The sequence below is a fragment of the Etheostoma spectabile genome, unplaced genomic scaffold (genome assembly GCF_008692095.1).
Source record: "Etheostoma spectabile isolate EspeVRDwgs_2016 unplaced genomic scaffold, UIUC_Espe_1.0 scaffold00007218, whole genome shotgun sequence".
Taxonomy (NCBI): domain Eukaryota; kingdom Metazoa; phylum Chordata; class Actinopteri; order Perciformes; family Percidae; genus Etheostoma; species Etheostoma spectabile.
The window spans coordinates 406-22,344 of NW_022603470.1; the positions used below are offsets into that span (position 1 = coordinate 406).

The window sequence follows — 21,939 nt, forward strand, 5'->3', positions numbered from 1 at the left end:
CAACAACGGCAGCCCCTACTACAGCTGCACCAACAACAGCCGCTCCTACAACAGCTGTAGCTACAACAGCTGCACCAACAACTGCCGCTCCAACAACAGCAGCACCTACGACAGCTGCAGGTACAACAGCTGCAGTTACAACAACCGCACCAACAACAGCCGCACCGACAACAGCTGCATCAATAACTGCTGCAGCCACAACTGCCGCACCAACAACCGCCACACCCACAACTGCTCCACCAACAACAGCCGCACCAACAACAGCAGCCCCTACAACAGCTGCACCAACAACAGCAGCACCTACGACTGCAGCCCCTACAACTGCCGCACCAACAACAGCAGCCCCTACTACAGCTGCACCAACAACAGCTGCACCAACAACAGCCGCATCTACAACTGCCGCACCAACAACCGCCACACCTACAACAGCCGTACCAACAACGGCGGCACCATCAACAGCTGCACCAACAACAGCAGCACCTACAACAGCTGAAGCTACAACAGCAGCACCTACAACTGCCGCACCAACAACAGCAGCCCCTACAACTGCGGCACCTACAACAGCGACACCTACAACTGCCGCACCAACAACAGCAGCCCCTACTACAGCTGCACCAACAACAGCCACACCCACAACTGCCGCACAAACAACCGCCACACCTACAACAGCCGTACCTACAACAGCAGCACCATCAACTGCCGCTCCAACAACAGCAGCTCCTACGACAGCTGCAGCTACAACAGCATTACCTACAACTGCCGCACCAACAACAGCAGCGCCTACTACAGCTGCACCAACAACAGCCCCACTTAGTACAGCAGCACCAACAACGGCCGTACCTACAACAGCCGCACCTACAACTGCAGCACCTACAACAGCGACACCTACAACTGCCGCACCAACAACAGCAGCCCCTACTACAGCAGCACCAACAACAGCTGCACCAACAACAGCAGCACCTACAACAGCTGCAGCTACAACAGCAGCACCTACAACTGCCGCACCAACAACAGCAGCCCCTACAACTGCGGCACCTACAACAGCGACACCTACAACTGCCGCACCAACAACAGCAGCCCCTACTACAGCTGCACCAACAACAGCCGCTCCTACGACAGCTGTAGCTACAACAGCTGCACCAACAACTGCCGCACCAACAACAGCAGCACCTACGACAGCTGCAGCTACAACAGCTGTACCAACAACAGCAGCACCTACGACAGCATTCCCTACAACTGCCGCACCAACAACAGCAGCCCCTACAACTGCGGCACCTACAACAGCGACACCTACAACTGCCGCACCAACAACAGCAGCCCCTACTACAGCTGCACCAACAACAGCTGCTCCTACGACAGCTGTAGCTACAACAGCTGCACCAACAACTGCCGCACCAACAACAGCAGCACCTACGACAGCTGCAGCTACAACAGCTGCAGTTACAACAACCGCACCAACAACAGCCGCAACAACAACAGCCGCACCAACAACAGCAGCCCCTACAACAGCTGTACCAACAACAGCAGCACCTACGACAGCATTCCCTACAACTGCCGCACCAACAACAGCAGCCCCTACAACTGCGGTACCTACAACAGCGACACCTACAACTGCCGCACCAACAACAGCAGCCCCTACTACAGCTGCACCAACAACAGCCGCTCCTACGACAGCTGTAGCTACAACAGCTGCACCAACAACTGCCGCACCAACAACAAACAGCACCTACGACAGCTGCAGCTACAACAGCTGCAGTTACAAAACCGCACCAACAACAGCCGCAACAACACAGCCGCACCAACAACAGCACCCCTACAACAGCTGTACCAACAACAGCAGCACCTACGACAGCATTCCCTACAACTGCCGCACCAACAACAGCAGCCCCTACACTGCGGTACCTAACAACAGCGACACCTACAACTGCCCACCAACAACAGCAGCCCCTACTACAGCTGCACCAACAACAGCCGCTCCTACGACAGCTGTAGCTACACAGCTGCACCAACACTGCCGCACCAACAACAGCAGCATCTACGACATCTGCAGCTACAACAGCTGCAGTTACAACAACTGCACCAACAACAACCGCAGCAACAACAGCCGCACCAACAACAGCAGCCCCTACAACGGCTGCACCAACAACAGCAGCACCTACAACAGCATTCCCTACAACTGCCGCACCAACAACAGCAGCCCCTACAACTGCGGCACCTACAACAGCGTCACCTACAACTGCCGCACCTACAACAGCAGCCCCTACAACTGCGGCACCTACAACAGCGACACCTACAACTGCCGCACCTACAACAGCAGCCCCTACTACAGCTGCACCAACAACAGCCGCGCCTACAACACTGTAGCTACAACCTTCACCACACTGCCGCTCCAACAACAGCAGCACCTACGACAGCTGCAGCTACAACAGCTGCAGTTACAACAAACCGCACACCACAGCCGCACCAACAACAGCTGCATCAACAACTGCTGCAGCCACAACTGCCTCCCCAACAACCGCCGCACCCAAACAGCTCCACCACAACAACAGCTGCACCAACAACAGCAGCAGCACCTACGACAGCAGCCCCTACAACTGCCGCACCAACAACAGCAGCCCCTACTACAGCTGCACCAACAACAGCTGCACCAACAACAGCCGCATCTACAACTGCCGCACCAACAACTGCCACACCTACAACAGCCGTACCAACAACGGCAGCACCATCAACTGACGCTCCAACAACAGCAGCTCCTACGACAGCTGCAGCTACAACAGCATTACCTACAACTGCCGCACCAACAACAGCAGCCCCTACTACAGCTGCACCAACAACAGCCACACTTACAACAACATCACCAACCACGGCCGTACCTGCAACAGCCGCACCTACAACTGCAGCACCTACAACAGCAACACCTACAACTGCCGCACCAACAACAGCAGCCCCTACTACAGCAGCCCCAACAACAGCTGTACCAACAACAGCAGCCACTACAACAGCTGTAGCTACAACAGAAGCACCTACAACTGCTGCACCAACAACAGCAGCCCCTACAACTGCGGCACCTACAACAGCGACACCTACAACTGCCGCACCAACAACAGCAGCCCCTACTACAGCTGCACCAACAACAGCAGCACCTACGACAGCTGTAACTACAACAGCTGCACAAACAACTGCTGCAACAACAACAGCAGCACCTACAACTGCTGCTCCAACAACAGCAGCACCTACGACTGCAGCCCCTACTACAGCAGCACCAACAACTGCTGCACCAACAACAGCCGCACCAACAGCCGCACCAACAACAGCTGCACCAACAAATGCCGCACCTACAACTGCCACAGCACAACAACAGCAGCCCCTACTACAGCAGCACCAACAACAGCTGCACCAACAACAGCAGCACCTACAACAGCTGCAGCTACAACAGCGACACCTACAACTTCCGCACCAACAACAGCAACCCCTACTACAGCTGCACCAACAACAGCTGCACCGACAACAGCAGCACCTTCAACAGCTGCAGCTACAACAGAAGCACCTACAACTGCCGCACCAACAACAGCAGCGCCTACTACAGCTGCACCAACAACAGCCCCACTTACAACAGCAGCACCAACAACGGCCGTACCTACAACAGCCGCACCTACAACTGCAGCACCTACAACAGCGACACCTACAACTGCCGCACCAACAACAGCAGCCCCTACTACAGCTGCACCAACAACAGCCGCTCCTACGACAGCTGTAGCTACAACAGCTGCACCAACAACTGCCACACCAACAACAGCAGCACCTACGACAGCTGCAGCTACAACAGCTGCACCAACAACAGCAGCACCTTCAACAGCTGCTGCTACAACAGCAGCACCTACAACTGCCGCACCAACAACAGCAGCGCCTACTACAGCTGCACCAACAACAGCCCCACTTACAACAGCAGCACCAACAACGGCCGTACCTACAACAGCCGCACCTACAACTGCAGTACCTACAACAGCGACACCTACAACTTCCGCACCAACAACAGCAGCGCCTACTACAGCTGCACCAACAACAGCCCCACTTACAACAGCAGCACCAACAATGGCCGTACCTACAACAGCCGCACCTACAACTTCAGTACCTACAACAGCGACACCTACAACTGCCGCACCAACAACAGCAGCACCTACAACTGCCGCACCAACAACAGCGACACCTACAACTGCCGCACCAACAACAGCAGCGCCTACTACAGCTGCACCAACAACAGCCCCACTTACAACAGCAGCACCAACAACGGCCGTACCTACACCAGCCGCACCTACAACTGCAGTACCTACAACAGCGACACCTACAACTGCCACACCAACAACAGCAGCCCCTACTACTGCTGCACCAACAACAGCCGCTCCTACGACAGCTGTAGCTACAACAGCTGCACCAACAACTGCCGCACCAACAACAGCAGCACCTACGACAGCTGCAGCTACAACAGCTGCAGTTACAACAACCGCACCAACAAATACAACACCAACAACAGCAGCCCCTACAACAGCTGCACCAACACCAGCAGCACCTACGACAGCATTCCCTACAACTGCCGCACTAACAACAGCAGCCCCTACAACTGCGGCACCTACAACAGCGACACCTACAACTGCCGCACCAACAACAGCAGCCCCTACAACTGCGGCACCTACAACAGCGACACCTACAACTGCCGCACCAACAACAGCAGCCCACTACAGCTGCACCAACAACAGCGCCTCCTACGACAGCTGTAGCTACAACAGCTGCACCAACAACTGCCGCACCAAACAACAGCAGCACCTACACAGCTGCAGCTACAACAGCTGCAGTTACAACAACCGCACCAACAACAGCCGCACCAACAACAACTGCATCAACAACTGTTGCAGCCACAACTGCCGCACCAACAACCGCCGCACCCACAACTGCTCCAACAACAACAGCCGCACCAACAACAGCAGCCCCTACAACAGCTGCACCCACAACAGCAGCCCCTACTACAGCTACACCAACAACAGCTGCACCAAAAACAGCCGCACCTACAACTGCTGCACCAACAACCGCCGCACCTACAACAGCAGCACCTACGACAGCTGTAGCTACAACAGCTGCACAAACAACTGCTGCACCAACAACAGTAGCACCTACGACAGCTGCAGCTACAACAGCTGCAGTTACAACCGCAGCACCTACAACTGCTGCTCCAACAACAGCAGCACCTACGACTGCAGCCCCTACTACAGCAGCACCAACAACTGCTGCACCAACAACAGCCGCACCAACAACAGCTGCACCAACAACATCCGCACCTACAACAGCCGTGGCAACAACGGCAGCACCATCAACTGCCGCTCCAACAACAGCAGCTCCTACGACAGCTGCAGCTACAACAACATTACCTACAACTGCCGCACCAACAACAGCAGCCCCTTCTACAGCTGCACCAACAACAGCCACACTTACAACAGCAGCAGCTACAACGGCCGTACCTACAACAGCCGCACCTACAACTGCAGCACCTACAACAGCGACACCTACAACTGCCGCACCAACAACAGCAGCCCCTACTACAGCAGCACCAACAACAGCTGCACCAACAACAGCAGCACCTACAACAGCTGCAGCTACAACAGAAGCACCTACAACTGCCACACCAACAACAGCAGCCCCTACAACTGCGGCACCTACAACAGCGACACCTACAACTGCTGCACCAACAACAGCGGCCCCTACTACAGCTGCACCAACAACAGCCGCACCTACAACTGCTGCACCAACAACAGCAGCACCTACGACAGCTGTAGCTACAACAGCTGCACCAACAACTGCCGCACCAACAACAAAAGCACCTACGACAGCTGCAGCTACAACAGCTGCAGTTACAACAGCAGCACCTACGACTGCAGCCCCTACTACAGCATCACCAACAACTGCTGCACCAACAACAGCTGCACCAACAAATGCTGCACCTACAACTGCCGAACCAACAACAAAAGCACCTACGACAGCTGCAGCTACAACAGCTGCAGTTACAACAGCAGCACCTACGACTGCAGCCCCTACTACAGCATCACCAACAACAGCCCCACCAACAACAGCTGCACCAACAACCGCCGCACCCAAAACTGCTCCACCAACAACAGCACCATTAACTGCCGCACCAACAACAGTAGCACCTACAACAGCTACAGCTACAACATCAGCACCGACATCTGCCGCACCAACAACAGCAGCCCCTACAACTGCCGCACCTACAACAGCGACACCTACAACTGCCGCACCAACAACAGCTGTAGCTACAACAGCTGCACCAACAACAGCCGCACCTACAACTGCTGCACCAACAACAGCAGCACCTACGACAGCTGTAGCTACAACAGCTGCACCAACAACTGCCGCACCAACAACAGCAGCACCTACGACAGCTGCAGCTACAACAGCTACAGTTGCAACAGCACCACCTACAACTGCTGCTCCAACAACAGCAGCACCTACGACAGCAACCCCTACTACAGCAGCACCAACAACTGCTGCACCAACAACAGCCGCACCAACAACAGCCCCACCAATAACAGCTGTACCAACAACCGCCGCACCCACAACTGCTCCACCAACAACAGCCGCACCAACAACAGCAGCCCCTACAACAGCTGCACCAACAACAGTAGCACCTACAACAGCTGCCGCTACAACATCAGCACCTACAACTGCCGCACCAACAACAGCAGCCCCTACAACTGCCGCACCTACAACAGCGACACCTACAACTGCCGCACCAACAACAGCTGTAGCTACAACAGCTGCACCAACAACAGCCGCACCTACAACTGCTGCACCAACAACAGCAGCACCTACGACAGCTATAGCTACAACAGCTGCACCAACAACTGCCGCACCAACAACAGCAGCACCTACGACAGCTGCAGCTACAACAGCTACAGTAACAACAGCACCACCTACAACTGCTGCTCCAACAACAGCAGCACCTACGACAGCAACCCCTACTACAGCAGCACCAACAACTGCTGCACCAACAACAGCTGCCCCAACAACCGCCGCACCCACAACTGGTCCACCAACAACAGCCGCACCAACAACAGCAGCCCCTACAACAGCTGCACCAACAACAGCTGCACCTATAACTGCCGCAACAACAACAGCATTACCAACAACAGCCGCACCTACAACAGCCGCACCTACAACTGCCGCACCAACAACAGCCGCACCTACAACAGCCGCACCTACAACTGCCGCACCAACAACAGCAGCACCTGTGACAGCTGCAGCTACAACAGCAGCACCAACAACAGCCGCACCTACAACAGCCGCACCTACAACTGCCACACCAACAACAGCAGTACCTACGACAGCTGCAGCTACAACAACCAGCACCAACAACAGCTGCACCAACACCTGTCGCACCTACAACAGCCGCACTTACTACAGCTTCACCAACAACAGCTGCACCAACAACAGCTTCATCAACAACTTCCGCATCTACAACTGCTGCACCTACAACAGCTGCACCAACAGCAGCTGCACTTACAACAGCAGCTTCAACGACAGCAGCACCAACAACTGCCGGACAAACAATAGCAGTACCTACATCAGCAGCAGCTACAACTGCCGCGCCAACAACAGCAGCATCTACAACAGCTCCACCAACAACAGCAGCACCAACAACTGCCACACCAACAACAGCAGCTACTATAACTGCCGTACCTACAACTGCTGTATCTACAACCGCAGCACCAAGCACTTTGTCCTCTGATCCAGTTTATAGCCTTTCAGCAGACATGCCATCAGTAACTTTTTCAGCTGCCCTTTCTGACACCACCTCCACTCAGTTCAAAACTCTTGAACAATCAGTCATAAATACTGTGAGTGCATTTTTAATTCATACACTTGTCACTGATTGAAGTGTACTTGAGTGTTTTGAATTAGGATTTCATAGAATGTTTTTCCTAAAACACAAATCTATCAGATGAAAATTTATGTGTACTTGAAAGCCATTTAAGGTCCACAAATATTGTTTTCTTGCAGTGTACAGCAATCTACCAAAAACAATTTGGAAAAAAATTTAAACGATGCAAAGTCAAAAAGTTCAGGTAAAACATTTTTCTATATTTACGTTTTGATCTTAAAATTGGTATGATCTAATGTTAATAGTGTTCTGTGTAAAACACACATGACACAAGGCAGTAAGAAACTGTGACATAGTTTATTAACATATCCCTTTTGGTTTTTGATACAGTGCCATACCTCCACGAGCAACTGGAACTGAAGCAGCGATTGAAGTTGTGTTCGATAGTACTACTCCTATTGCAGATCTCCCACAGAATAATGTTGTTGCTCAAGTCTTAGTAACAGCTGTGAGTAATCCCAACAATACCTTCGATGTGAGCATAGATCCGGGATCAGTCAAAGTAGTAGGTAAGTAAACCTGAAAGATGCTATTAAGTCTGCATAGCCAACTATGAGGGTTCTTATAAGTCTGTTAAACTGGCACCAAAGTCAGTTTGACATCAAACAAGGAAAAATAAATCATTTTCCTTTGGGCACCAATAATTTCTTTAAATATGTTTTTACAGAAGGTCCAATTCCAACTACAGCACCTACAACTGCTTTATCCACAACTGCTGTATCTACAACGGCCGCACCTTCAACTACTTTATCCACCACTGCTGTATCTTCAACAATTGCACCGTCAACTGCTGTATCTACTACTGCTGTATCTACAACTGCTGCACTCACAATAGCGAGAGTGTCCTTCAGATCTGTTCAAAGCACATTTACAGATGACTTGCTGAATCCATCATCCACAGCTTTTAAAAATCGCGAAGCATTGATAAATGGAGAGGTAAGTCTCACCCTTAGAATGAAATATCCTTGTACACTTATGAATTACTTTTTCAGAGAGCTCAAGTACTCACCAAAGAACTGAACAATCCCTTGACAGTCATGTAATGAAAAAACATCACATACAGAGACATTAAGGGGAACATGTGAAGAAGATGCAATTACACAATTACACACCAGCTCACTGTACAACTTATCTCATAATTACACACACTTCAATGTTCAAAGTAAAAGTCTTTAAATACAACCCATTTTGTTTCCGCAGCTTGACCGGTCTTCAAAAAACATTCCCCTCCTCCAGTGCCTTGAAAGTGTGTCATTCAGGTAATTTCATTTAGTTCAGGTAATTAATTTAGGAATAGTGAACTTAATCTGATTTTTCAAACTATTAATGGGTTTCTCTTTATACAGGAGTGATCAGTCATCAACACCAGGACCTTAGCTTTGTGGGTACACTTGCTCCTAATAACACTCAGATTACAAGCGCTTTGATCAAAGCCTTCAAGCGTCAGCGGCTTCGACATTGAAGGCAGCTCCATCAGCGTGAATGGCATCTGTAAGCAATATTGTGTGCTCGTCATCAACATTTTTAAAAAAGGTACACAACTGTTTGTTAAACTAATGTTTTGTTTTCTTCTCCTCATTCACAGCTTCGGGTGGAGTAAGCCACAAAATCAGTCTTGTTACTGCATCCTGCCTGGTACTGTTGTCATGGCTATTGTAAAGCAAGCAATAACATCTGTGCCGATTCCATTTTAATTTAAAGTCACGACAGTCAAGACTGATTGGACAAGGGAACCTAATATCCCAAAATCATTATTGCCTTATAGCTTTGACAGCTTTGGATAAATTTACTATAAAATGTAACTTTCCAAAACCCCTTGAGAGGTTAAACAATTGGGCAATAGAAAATATAGGACAAATTTTGGGGGGGGGGGGGTGTATGTGTATGTAGTTTATATTTAGCCTATTTGTAGCCTACATGTATGTATGTAGATATGTGTGCCGTTGTGTATGTGTACATGTATGTTATATATGTTTATGTGTATTCACGCACTACATATGCCTATATGAAGTTGTAGAGGTGTTCCTATAAGGTCAACAAAGTGTACCACATTTTAACTTTGTTTGTAAACATCTTTTATTTGTTATTTTAAAGGCCCTTCTAGAAACAGGCTTTAGAACTAAGCAGTAGCAGCTATAAATGCTAAGAGACATCACATTGAATAAGTATATTAAATTAAATTACTTAAATGGATACAATAATGACAGGCGATAGGAATGTTTGTCAAAGTGAACACGTTTCTGTGTGGGGAGGTCCAAGATGCTGGGCTGGACAGAATAACACAGACAACTGCACCTGGTCCATTGAATCATCACTAGATTATTAAGACAAACCATTTAAAATTAAGCCCTGGGATGTCAAAAAGAGTGCTATAGCAATATTTACTTAGTGACAGTTAATAATACTGTCCTGTTTAGTTACTGCAAAAACTAAGTAAGTACTAGTATTTTCATTATTGTATACATGAGCATATATATAAAACAATGCACTGTCAATGTTCTTATTTATAAAGTGTATTTATCTAATCATGCATAGCTGTATTCTGAGAGATTTCTTCTAGTTTGTTCAATTTCTAATTTACAATGATCAGAATACAAAGAAGAAAATAAATTGTCTTGAGTGGTGATTTCCAATTTATTTAAAGAGAAAGTTTATCAGGGCAGGTTGACAAAGACAAAGTTGACAAAGAAGCCAGGTTAACTCAGTTGGTGGAGCAGGCGCACATTCAATTCAATTTCAATTTTATTTATAGAATCAATTCATAACAAGAGTTATCTCAAGACACTATACAGATAGACCACACTCCAGAATTTACAAGGACCCAACAGTTCTAGTAGTTTCCTCCAGAGCAAGCAACAGTGCGACAGTGGCGAGGAAAAACTTCCTTTTAGGCAGAAACCTCGGTCAGACCCAGGCTCTTGGTAGGCGGTGTCTGACGGGCCGGTTGGGGTTAGAATGAAGAGTGGCAATAACAAAAATGTGTAGGGGTTTCCTCCTCGGCGCAGCATCGACGGGTTGGCTCTAACCTGTGGCCCTTGTGAGATAATAATTAAAATGCTTGAAGATAGTTTATGAGCTAAGTCTTTGCAAGACACACATTTTTTGTTAGAATACAAAGACTTTGGGTTAGCAGCCTATTATGGCGTAGCCTACCACTAGACTGGGTAAACCCCACCAACTCAGCTAGTGATTTGATTTTGCCCCGCAGCTTGGTCTGGAAATCTGCATATTTAATTCTCCTGCTTCAATTCCCAATTTTGTTGGAACCAATCACAAACTAGCTTATCTACCTGGGGCGCTACTGGCGGGTTTAACACGATGACGATAGAGAAGCAACCAAGCAGCTTCTTGTCTACTTTCAACATAACGGCCACCGAACGCCAACGAAAGTGCAGCAACCCGTTGATGTTGCTGTTGCTTCTGTGTCACCCAGATCATTGGTCTGATTGGTTGAAGGACTATCAAATTGCGTGAAGAGTCATTTGATCTATGCGTGTTGGTCACACCTCTTTTGCAGAGAAATTAACAACGCTCAATCTCAAATCTACGGAGCTTGGCTTGGTCTGGTGGTCTTCTTTAGTCCTTACAATCTTGACTGTTATTTTTGAACAGTGACTAATGATGTACACATGCTTATGCACAAAAAGTGTTTAAGATAGAGGCCTGATTGTGCTACACTTCAACTTGTAATGTTCAGGACATGAATGACACATTTTTCCACAGTTTAAGGCTCATGATTCAAGGGTTAAAGCAGTGGGGCTCCAACCTGTAACTTCATGCGGTTTTAAATAAAACAGTAAAAGCACTTTTGTTGTATTGTGTATTTGTCTTCATTTACATTTTTTAGTTTACCACAATCAATGAATACAAAAAAGTAGAGGTGTTCATGTGACAAGGCATTTGATATTGCAAAAGACTGTAAGTGAAATCAACTTGGCATTTAGTGATTGAACCTAAAATAACAATTCCACTCTTTCGTGCATTTAAGTTAAGTGGACTCAAGTTTTCATAACCCATTACTTAACGTTTTTAAGGCAACCGGTTTCCTCAAATTATTTAACTAAATTCAACTCATCCCGGCTTACAGTGGTCTTGTTTAATGTTTGGGTGCCAACTAGTGTTAAAGTTGCATCAACGCCACCTACTAGGCTATGGGCTACTGGAGCGTGGATCCCCCACATCTCGCCCCTTCACTCTTTTCAAAAAACAGCCCGCTTTTGTGCAGAACAAACTCAAATCTGGCAACTCGGCATACTGGTTAACCCTTGTGCTGTCTTTCCGTCAAAATTTAAAATCAACCCTTTTTTTGATGCTTTTTATCAATGTTTTTCTAATGTTTTGTACTTTTTTTCAACACTTTTGACATTTTCAACACCATATAACACTAAATTAACTTTAGTTTTACAGTTATTTTTGGAATTTGTGGTCAATACACCTCATTTACAGGAAATTGTACCTAATGTTTGAGTTAGAAAAGCAGAATTAGGAACTATTTAGACTACAATTAAAGGATGTACGTTGATGACAATCACAGACTGGAAAATGTCAACATTTTACTCAATACTATTTTGCAACCACTTCAATTATTTTCAAATGCTATATAATTGAATAAGACACCCCAAATTAATGAAAGTAGAGATTTGTACTTGCCAAGAGCATTGTGTGGAATCAATCATGTTATTTTGGGTATTTAATAAGAACAGGTCAGTTTGACCCAAGGACAAAATAAGAGTTAACGACCTAATGATATAGATGATAAAAAATATGTAATATTCAGTCACACAATTGACTAAGGGAACTATCACCTGGCCCCATTTCAAGAAGGAGGTTTAACAAACTCTGAGTCTAACCCTGATCTCTGAGTTGATTTACCCTGAGACTGGAAACAGATGATATGAGTTGGTTCAATTAACTCAGAGAAGGTTCAGGTGCGTGCACCGCCACAACAAAAAAGCAGCATGAATGGAGCCATGGTACTATGATTCACCATGGTGACAACTAGGGATGAGCGAGTACAGCATTATCTGTATCTGTTTACCACATGAATTATCTGTATCCGGATCCGTACTCGGACTGGGCGGGGCCAAAACCGGAAGTGGTCAGATTTAACCCGGAAGTGGGTCGGGTTCTCTTGAAATGTGCGGGGCTTTAACCGGTTTGTTATTTAAGCATGCAATAGGCTCTATGCACAAACGCTGCTGACGTATTTCCGTTAGAATCTCAGTCAGCGTCTTTACTTCCGCATAGAGCGTTCTATAGTGAAGAAGTGTACTAACGGCAAAGCTTTAATAACATTCACACAGCGATTTATAATATAGGTATATATATCTATAGTATTACGTTATATAATTAAATATTTTAGTGATGGCTTCCAGGAAATATATAAATATCAACCAACGGCGGCAAGACAGTACTTCGGCTGAACATTGTTGTGTCCCGTTATGTGAGGCCTCGTCAAAGTTTAATTCTATACTGAGTTTCCACACTTTTCCTGTGGACGAAGAAACACGCAGAAAGTGGATTCACACATTCGACGTGAGAGATTTAACATCACATCTCTACAAGGGTCTGCAGTCGTCACTTCAAAAGTGATGATCTGATTGAGCCCTCGACCCCTAAAGGGCGTCGCTTGCTGCCAAAGGGAGCTGCACCAACCTTATTCCAGTGGAACGACTACTCCGTGGCGCTCCGGGGTATGGCAAAGACGGGACACTCAAGTGGATGAGGTTCCTGAGCCAATGAATGCTCATTATCTGGAGCATGATTATTGTTTAGTCTCAGAACCCGGGGCAGTTGATAATGCACTGGACAAGACCGAAGATCTCGAAAAAAAGGTGGACCGACTAATGAGACAGGTAGAGGAGCTGTCAGTCCGTCAAAGATTTTGTTTGGGGCGATTTGCTACTTCCGACGATGATATAAGGTTCTACACTAGGTACGTTTTTAAAATATTTGTATGTGTGCATACATATATATATGTGTGTGTGTGCGTTTATATAAACACGTGTGTGTGTGTGTGCGTGTGTGCGCATAGACACGGTTGTGTGTAGGCTATATATATATATATATATATATATACAAACAGTTTTTAACATTATGTACAGTGATATTGAGTAAATAAAAAACGTATACATGTTTGTGTGTAGGATATATATATATCTATATATATAGATATATATATATATATATATATATATATATAATGCGATATGTATATATATATATACAAGTATGTGTGTGTGTGTGTATGTACATGTGTGTGTGTACATGTAAATAAACATGTCTTACATCTCATTTAGGTTCATGACTTACAGGCATTTAATGAGTTTCTGGAAACTCATTGAACCTGCATCCCACAAAATGATTCGTGTGACCAAGCAAGAGCAACTACAATGAGGAGTGAAGCTGAAACAAGAGACAGTACATGGGTAAATAAAAATAGCAAGAAAAAAAATAAATAACTTTGCATTTTCAGTGAAAGCTTAGTCAACACATTATATGTACATAATTGCAAACCTTGTTATTTTTATAGGGTCAGTCCCTGCAGCCCATTGATGAGTTTCTTTCCTCTTCATGATCCACCTCTCAGTTGGCCAAACACAGCGGGATCTGTCCCACAGATTCAACATTCATCAGTCTACAGTTAGCCGAATTATTACAACCTGGGCCAATTTTTTGTACACCATTCTTGGCTCTGTTCGCATATGGATGTCTGAGGAGGAAGTCAAAGCGCATCTACCCAATGAGTTCCAGGACTACCCAGACACACCTCCTGCTTCAAAGTGAAGTCTTCTCCAATTACAAGTCCCACTGCACGTTCAAGGGGTTAATCGGCATGGCACCACATGGTGTGGTCACCTTTGTGTCTTCCCTGTATGCAGGATCTGTCAGTGACAAGGAGCTTTTTAAGCAGTCTGGGATTGTGTCTCTGTTGAAACCTGGGATGGCAATAATGGGCGACAAAGGTTTTCTTGTTGATGACTGTGTGCCATGCAAAGTCTACAGACCTGCTTTCCTGTCAAAAAGGAAACAGCTGACGGCTGATGAGGTAAAGAAGACACAGTCCATTGCTCGGCTGAGGGTCCACGTCGAGCGTCTCATCCGCAGGGTGAAGGAACACAAGCTGTTCGACTAAGAAATCTCTCTTTCCATCACAGGGAGCATCAACCAGCTGTACACTGTTGCTTGCCTCCTTGTAAATTACCAGAAAGGCCCCTTAGTAAAAGCATGGGCAAAGGATTAAAGACAAGATAACTTTGTTTGGGGATTGATGAATTTGCATTTATTTTTGTCCAAATAGAAATATTGTAAATATAAATAACTTTGTACAGTAGCACTGCAGGAAAGTAAACATGTAAATATAAATAACTTTGTTACAGTCTTTAACATTATGTACAGTGATGTTGAGTAAATAAAAAAAACTTTGATACAATGTTAAATGATTATTTGTCTTTTTTACACCTGTAGGTATCTTGGCAGGTAAAAGTAAAGAAAGAAATGGTCAGCTTTCTCTCGAATGATCTGAAACATTCTGGTGTCTTTGTATATGCGCTGGATCATCATGTCATCCTGTGCATAAACGACAAAATCACACCAGTCCAATCCTGACATCAGCATTTGTTCTTGAACTTGCCAAAAGTATGCATGCTGTTGTTTCAGTTCTGGTGTGCCATTGTGAAATTTAAGGTAAGGACAGTCCACGTAACTTTTGACATTGGGACATTTTATCTCCAAAAGTCCAAAAACATGGTGCTCTTTAGGGTCAAAAATAATCCATCAGGAGAGGCCCCCAGCCAAGGTGCATCGGGGTGAATTAAGAACCCACAAGTGTGGTAGTTCACCTCTCGCAGCAGGCAGTATTCCTCAATTGCAGCAGATTCCATTTCAAGCCCTCTCTTCATATCTGCTGTCTGGCGAGTTCCTTTGTAGATTCTTTCAGCCAGGTTTCAGCGAGCTCTGTCCACGCACATGACAAACCTCCCTAAAACGTGATGCTGTTACCCGGGTTTTCGGACCGAGTGCCAAGCATATGATGCACTCTGTTCTTTGGTGGCATGCTCTATTTTGTGAGCCATATCTAAGGTTACTGCCGTGACGTCATGTGTGGTTGTCCATGGTTGCTATGGACAAACAAGCAAACAGATGTGTCAAGGCTGTAACCAACTAGTGGCAGAGGTGGCGGTGGTGGGGCATCTTGATGGTGAGTAATGTTGCATGTTGTTGCAGCTGGCTGCTGGTATGACAGCACACTTCCATACTGAACTTTACCAAAGGCAGAATCCACCAAAGAATCCTCATGTGACATCCTGATAGTGGTGACTGGAGGAGCTACAGCACTGGCGTAGTCCTTATATGCCTCTGCTACTTGGAGGACTGAGAGGTCAGGCAGCTCACTGGTGACACCCTTGTAAAGGGTACTCCTGAAATGAAAAGAAAAGTTTTAAACAAAGCACTTTTTTTCTAGATTTTATTCTGTCTAATCTTTCATATTTTTAATTTTAAACTACATTCATCTTTAGAATGAAATGTTTGCGTTGTACCTTAAACCCTCAGCAAGCTTCCTCTCTTTGGGTCTTGCAGACAGAACCACCATTTTATTGACAGGACCTGGCTTGACTCCCTATATATAAAAAAAATGCTCATTGTATTTATTAGTTTATTGCATTTCCAGTAGTTGTATTTTTATATATTTTGTACTAGCAAATTCATTTAGAATTACCATTGTTCTAGGTTTATGCCAGCTCTGCTCCGTTTCAGTACAGCTGTGAACTGGAGGAACTGCACTGATGCCAAGCTGTGAGTAGTGGGCTGTTTGGTAGAGTAGTGCAACAATGTGGTTGAACATTGCTGTCCCAGCAACACAATAACAACTACTCTGTGACAGTGTTACAAGACGAGAGTCTTTTAATACAATCTGTAAAGACAATTAAATTGTTAATGTTATTTGTAAATAGATTCTAAATAATTTAAAACACTTATGAACCCATATTTTCATTTAGAGATCAGCTGTCTTTTATGTCCTCCTACTCTTAATCTATGGGGCTTCTCTAACTTCCTCATCGACCTGAAACATGTCGCCCTCACGCTGATCTCTCCTGAGAACTGATCTTTACTGGAAACTGAGAAATTACTCAGTCAGTAACAATCATATTGCACAATTTGTATGCAACAGTTAGATCGCATCAACAAGCAATTTTCAAATTTACGTCAGAAACGGAGACAACAATTTTAGAAACCGATTCGCTAACTTTAGTCCAATTTAGCATGATATGAGAAAATAACGTTACTCACCCTCAACGTTGTCAATGTAGCTTGAAATATATAATTTAAATCCCTTCTCTTTCTTGCTCTTAGGTGTAACAGCAAACTGCCTCACAATGGTGTTAACATCATTCACATTAACCTTAGGCAGTTCTTGTAAACAGAGGGTGTAGTTTGCCATTATCTCCACAGAATGTAAACACGGCTTTCAGCGCAGCACCGGAAGTGAATGAGCGGGCTGAGACAAACCCGGAAGTGATTGTGCATAGAGCCTATTGATATGGGTTGATCAGAAATTGTTATATTTATTGCTGATTTGAAAACTATTTACATGACAGCATTGAGCTTCAGATCAATGGTGTTGTCATGGTAACAACAAACTATATACAGAACGTTTTGCAACATGAATACAACACATGCGGTTGCAATTATGAAGTAAAATGTAATGAACAAGAGTTTTCATACTCAACATAACTTTCTTTTTTAACTTTTTATTTTTTTATGATCAGTGTGATTTTTTTTTTTTGGTTCTTTTTATTTTTTTATTCCACACCAGGTGTGTGTGTGTGTGTGTGTGTGTGTGGTGTGTGGTGTGTGTGTGTGTGTGTGTGTGTGGTGTGTGTGTGTGTTTGTGTGTGTGTTTGTGTGTGAGTAAGAGAGAGACACAGAGAGAGAGGTGGCGGGGGGCAGCTGACAATAATAATAAAAAATCTCCGATGGCAGAGACGCAACGGGAGTTGCATTTAAACCAAGCAGCACGTCTGAAACCCCACGAGCCCAGAAATCTACTGGTTACTATGTAAGTAGCCTACTACAAACCGAAGTTAAAAACAAACCTGAAGCTGAAGAAACCACCAGAGAGAGAGAGAGAGAGAGAGAGTGAGGGAGAGAGGGAGAGAGGGAGCGCATTTCTCCATGTTCTGTGTGTGTGTGATTGATCCGAGCGGGTTTGTAGGCGGGGGGGCGCTGTGATTATCACAGAACGCTGCGCGGCCAGTTGAGGAGTTTTATTCAATAGTACGGATATTGAATCATATTACTCGGATAATAGCCTACTTGTACTCGGCAAAAGTGCTTTATCCGTACCGGATACTCGTTTCAGCCGGATACTCGGATCACCCCTAGTAACAACTACGAACAAACGGGTCGGCGGAAATACTCATGGGCACTCATACAGCGAGTTAAAAAAAACAACACACCGGCTGCTGCAAACGAGAGTTAAATTGCGTTGGAGAAAAGTGCTGCTAGACTAAATGTGTATATTCCAATATAGCCTAGTGTATATCATATTTAATCATAGCCTACGTATATTATCTATTTCATTTAGGTGCAACACTGCGGGCGAAAAAGTAAATTGCTGTATTTATATATAGCGCTTTTCTAGTCTTAACGACTAGCCTACTCAAAGCGCTTTTACATCATACAGGAAACCTTCACTATTCAAACACTGTGGCCGAGGCTGCCGTACAAGGTGCCACCTGCTCATCAGATAAACCCTCACACACATTCACACTCCGATGGTAACTTGGGGCTCAGCATCTTGCCCAAGGAAGCTTCGACAGGGGACTGCAGGACCGGGGATTGAACCACCAACCTCTTGGTACTGGTCCTAATCCCATTCTGAGTCTGCAGCACCATTGTTAACAGAATTATAATTAATAATCATTTATTCCAAAGGGTTTACGTCATTCACATGCAAAACAAGCGTAGGCCTACTGTGGAACTACTTTTTAATGGCTCTTACTGGTTTGTGTCCAGAGTCAGTCACATTCTTCTGACGGCGCTTTACTGTGGCTTGACTAATATGCTCCGCATCACCAATGTTGTAAGAAAACTACCGTCTGCCAAAAAAATGAATGTGTCACAAATAATCTGATGGGTGAGCATGTCCAAGATGGGTGACGTTAGTGATATGAGTAATGTAGCTTATAGGCTGCATCACAGACTGGGAAGAAAAATTATACCGCTCAAATAATAAGTTATCTGAAAATGAAATGTTTGTCTAAAATATCCTTTCCCGACATGTAACACCAGGCGAAGTAGGCTAAAGCAGCTTTTTCATTGACGGGATCGTAGACAGAGCGAAATGCCATGTTTTTAGAAAAAATAAGTTTTATATTCTGCCTAACCCTGTTTTTTATTCATGCCGATAACAATCCAGACTGGATGAATGAATGAATGAATGAGGAAATGAAAGAGCGCTGAGTCAGAAGGAGGAGACTGAGAGAAGAAAACCTGCTCCCGACCAGGTTAGGTTTACAGGCTCCGTTACCATAGTAACTGACTCTGAGGTGAAGTTATCTCCCTTTCTGAAACAGAAAACCCAAAGTTTCCCTCATTTTAGGGTTAACAAACTCAGAGTTTTCACTAAACCTGCTTTCTGAAATGGGGCTCTGGACCCAAATCTACACCACTCTATTGATGAGGCACTTACATTGATACAAAGTTTTTATTTTTTGCTTTGTGACTTTTTTTATTGATAGTATATTGATTCAAGTAGGGCCTATTGACCTGGGAAACTTTGAATAAATGTCTTTAAAAAGAAAAATAATGAAAGATGGACATTTTTATACTGGTACCCAAATCATTTATTCAACTTAATTAACTTGTTTCTCCTTTGGGTAACACTTTATGAAAACTATCATTAATAGATGGTAAATTGAGACTAAATTAATCTTGTCAGACGCCCCTCGTTCTGAAACTGTTTATTGTCTGTATGTCTGTTTTCTCTGTCTGTACGTCACTGGTTCCTGTTGCCAAGAAACCTGGGGGGCGTGGTCTCCATTCATTGCTTCGTGTTGGTGTTGGTTAACGCATTACTGCCTCTGCTCCTCCGTCATAGATTCCCACAACGGATCATCATTCAAACTCACCTTCGGATCTTCACTACCCACTTCCCCACAGTTCGGATTCCTCTTCACTCCCATACCGTCACAGCATCCTCCCATTGCACATTGACTTGTCATCTGGCTCACGGACTGTCACCAATAAACTCTCCAATAAACTCTCGACAAATCTTTAGTTAATTGTCCTTTCACCATTACCAAACCGTCATTTTACTGTTAAATGAAGAAATTATAATTAAAACAATTTTAGTGGTGTTGTAAATTATTAGTTTATTGTTACACACATTATGTCCCTCATATACCATATTAGGTATAAGATAATGATTATAAAATATGTGTAAGCCTTTAAGAAACTATTTTTAAAAACTCTTTAAACATTACATAAATAGATAGACCAGATATTCCTGACACTTTAAAGATTACTTGTTGGTTGTAAAACATCTCTAAACAGTGTCTGGATAGTTATTATAAAGTTGCAACATATTAAAAAATGATATACACACATACACACACACACACACACACACATATATAGTGTGTATGTGAATATATATATCATACTGTGCAAACATTTTAGGTACGTATGAAAAAGCTGTAAACTAAGAATGCTTTCAAAAATATGAGCGTTAAAAGTTTATCTTCATCAGTTAATTGTCCTGCTGCAGAATTAATTTGGGGCCAATCATACTCCTCCCTAATGGTATTGCATAATGGGTAAGTATCTGCCTGTTTTTCTCAGCATTGAGGACACCACCAAATCTCCAACTCTATTTGCAGAACTGCAGCCCCAAACTTGCAAGGAACCTCCCCCATGCGTCACTGTTGCCTGCAGACACTGATTATTTCAATTCAATTTCAATTCAATTCAATTCAATTCAATTTTATTTATAGTATCAATTCATAACAAGAGTTATCTCAAGACACTTTACAGATAGACCACACTCCAGAATTTAAAAGGACCCAACAGTTCTAGTAGTTTCCTCCAGAGCAAGCAACAGTGCGACAGTGGCGAGGAAAAACTTCCTTTTAGGCAGAAACCTCGGTCAGACCCAGGCTCTTGGTAGGCGGTGTCTGACGGGCCGGTTGGGGTTAGAATGAAGAGTGGCAATAACAAAAATAGAAAAAATTAGTAGTTTGTAGCAGTTCTTTGTAGTAGTTCATGGCATAGCAGGACGCTGTGCGCATTACAAGGCACAGCAGGACGTAGCAGGACGTGGCAGGGCACTGCAGTGTAGCAGTTGAACATGGCATCACAGAACGTGTAGCGGGACCATGGCGACAGCTGCTACCCTGATTTCGGAGCCTCTCTGATCCAAGGGAACATGCTGGGGAAAAAGAACATAAGGACTCCGGGAATGACTCCCCAGAGCTAGGTTAGTAACAAGCATTTCTGGGACATGGATGCACATAAATGAAAAGATGGAAAGATTGAGGAGAGAGGAGCTCAGTGTATCAAAATAAGTCCCCAGCTGTCTAAAATTATTACAGCAAAACCAAGAGAGACAAGGTAAGAGAGCTCCAGCCCGGCCGGGCTAGAACTCTCCCCAACCGGATCGGGCTGTATGCCAAGTCTCCTTTAGTTCTATTATATTCTTGATTATATGATAGATAAATCTGAAAACTATGTGACTAACTACTACTCCCTAACAATATTCGATTCTATGCCCTAACTATAAGCTTATCAAAAAGGAAAGTCTTAAGCCTACTCTTAAATGTGGAGACGGTGTCTGCCTCCCGGACCCAAACTGGAACCTGTTCCACAGGAGAGGAGCCTGATAGCTGAACGCTCTCGCTCCCGTTCTACTTTTAGAGACTCTAGGAACCACCAGTAACCCTGCATTCTGGGAGCGTAGTGCTCTCCTAGGGTTGTAAGGTACTATGAGCTCT

The 21,939-nt window shown here is 45.1% G+C and overlaps 1 long non-coding RNA gene across 1 annotated transcript; it reads left to right on the top strand.

The window, feature by feature from the left end:
* Positions 1–8,085: 8,085 nt before the first annotated feature.
* Positions 8,086–8,996, top strand: LOC116678394 (uncharacterized). The gene is made up of 3 exons (XR_004329233.1): positions 8,086–8,129; positions 8,276–8,454; positions 8,613–8,996. It is a non-coding gene; the product is annotated as an uncharacterized LOC116678394 (long non-coding RNA).
* Positions 8,997–21,939: the final 12,943 nt, after the last annotated feature.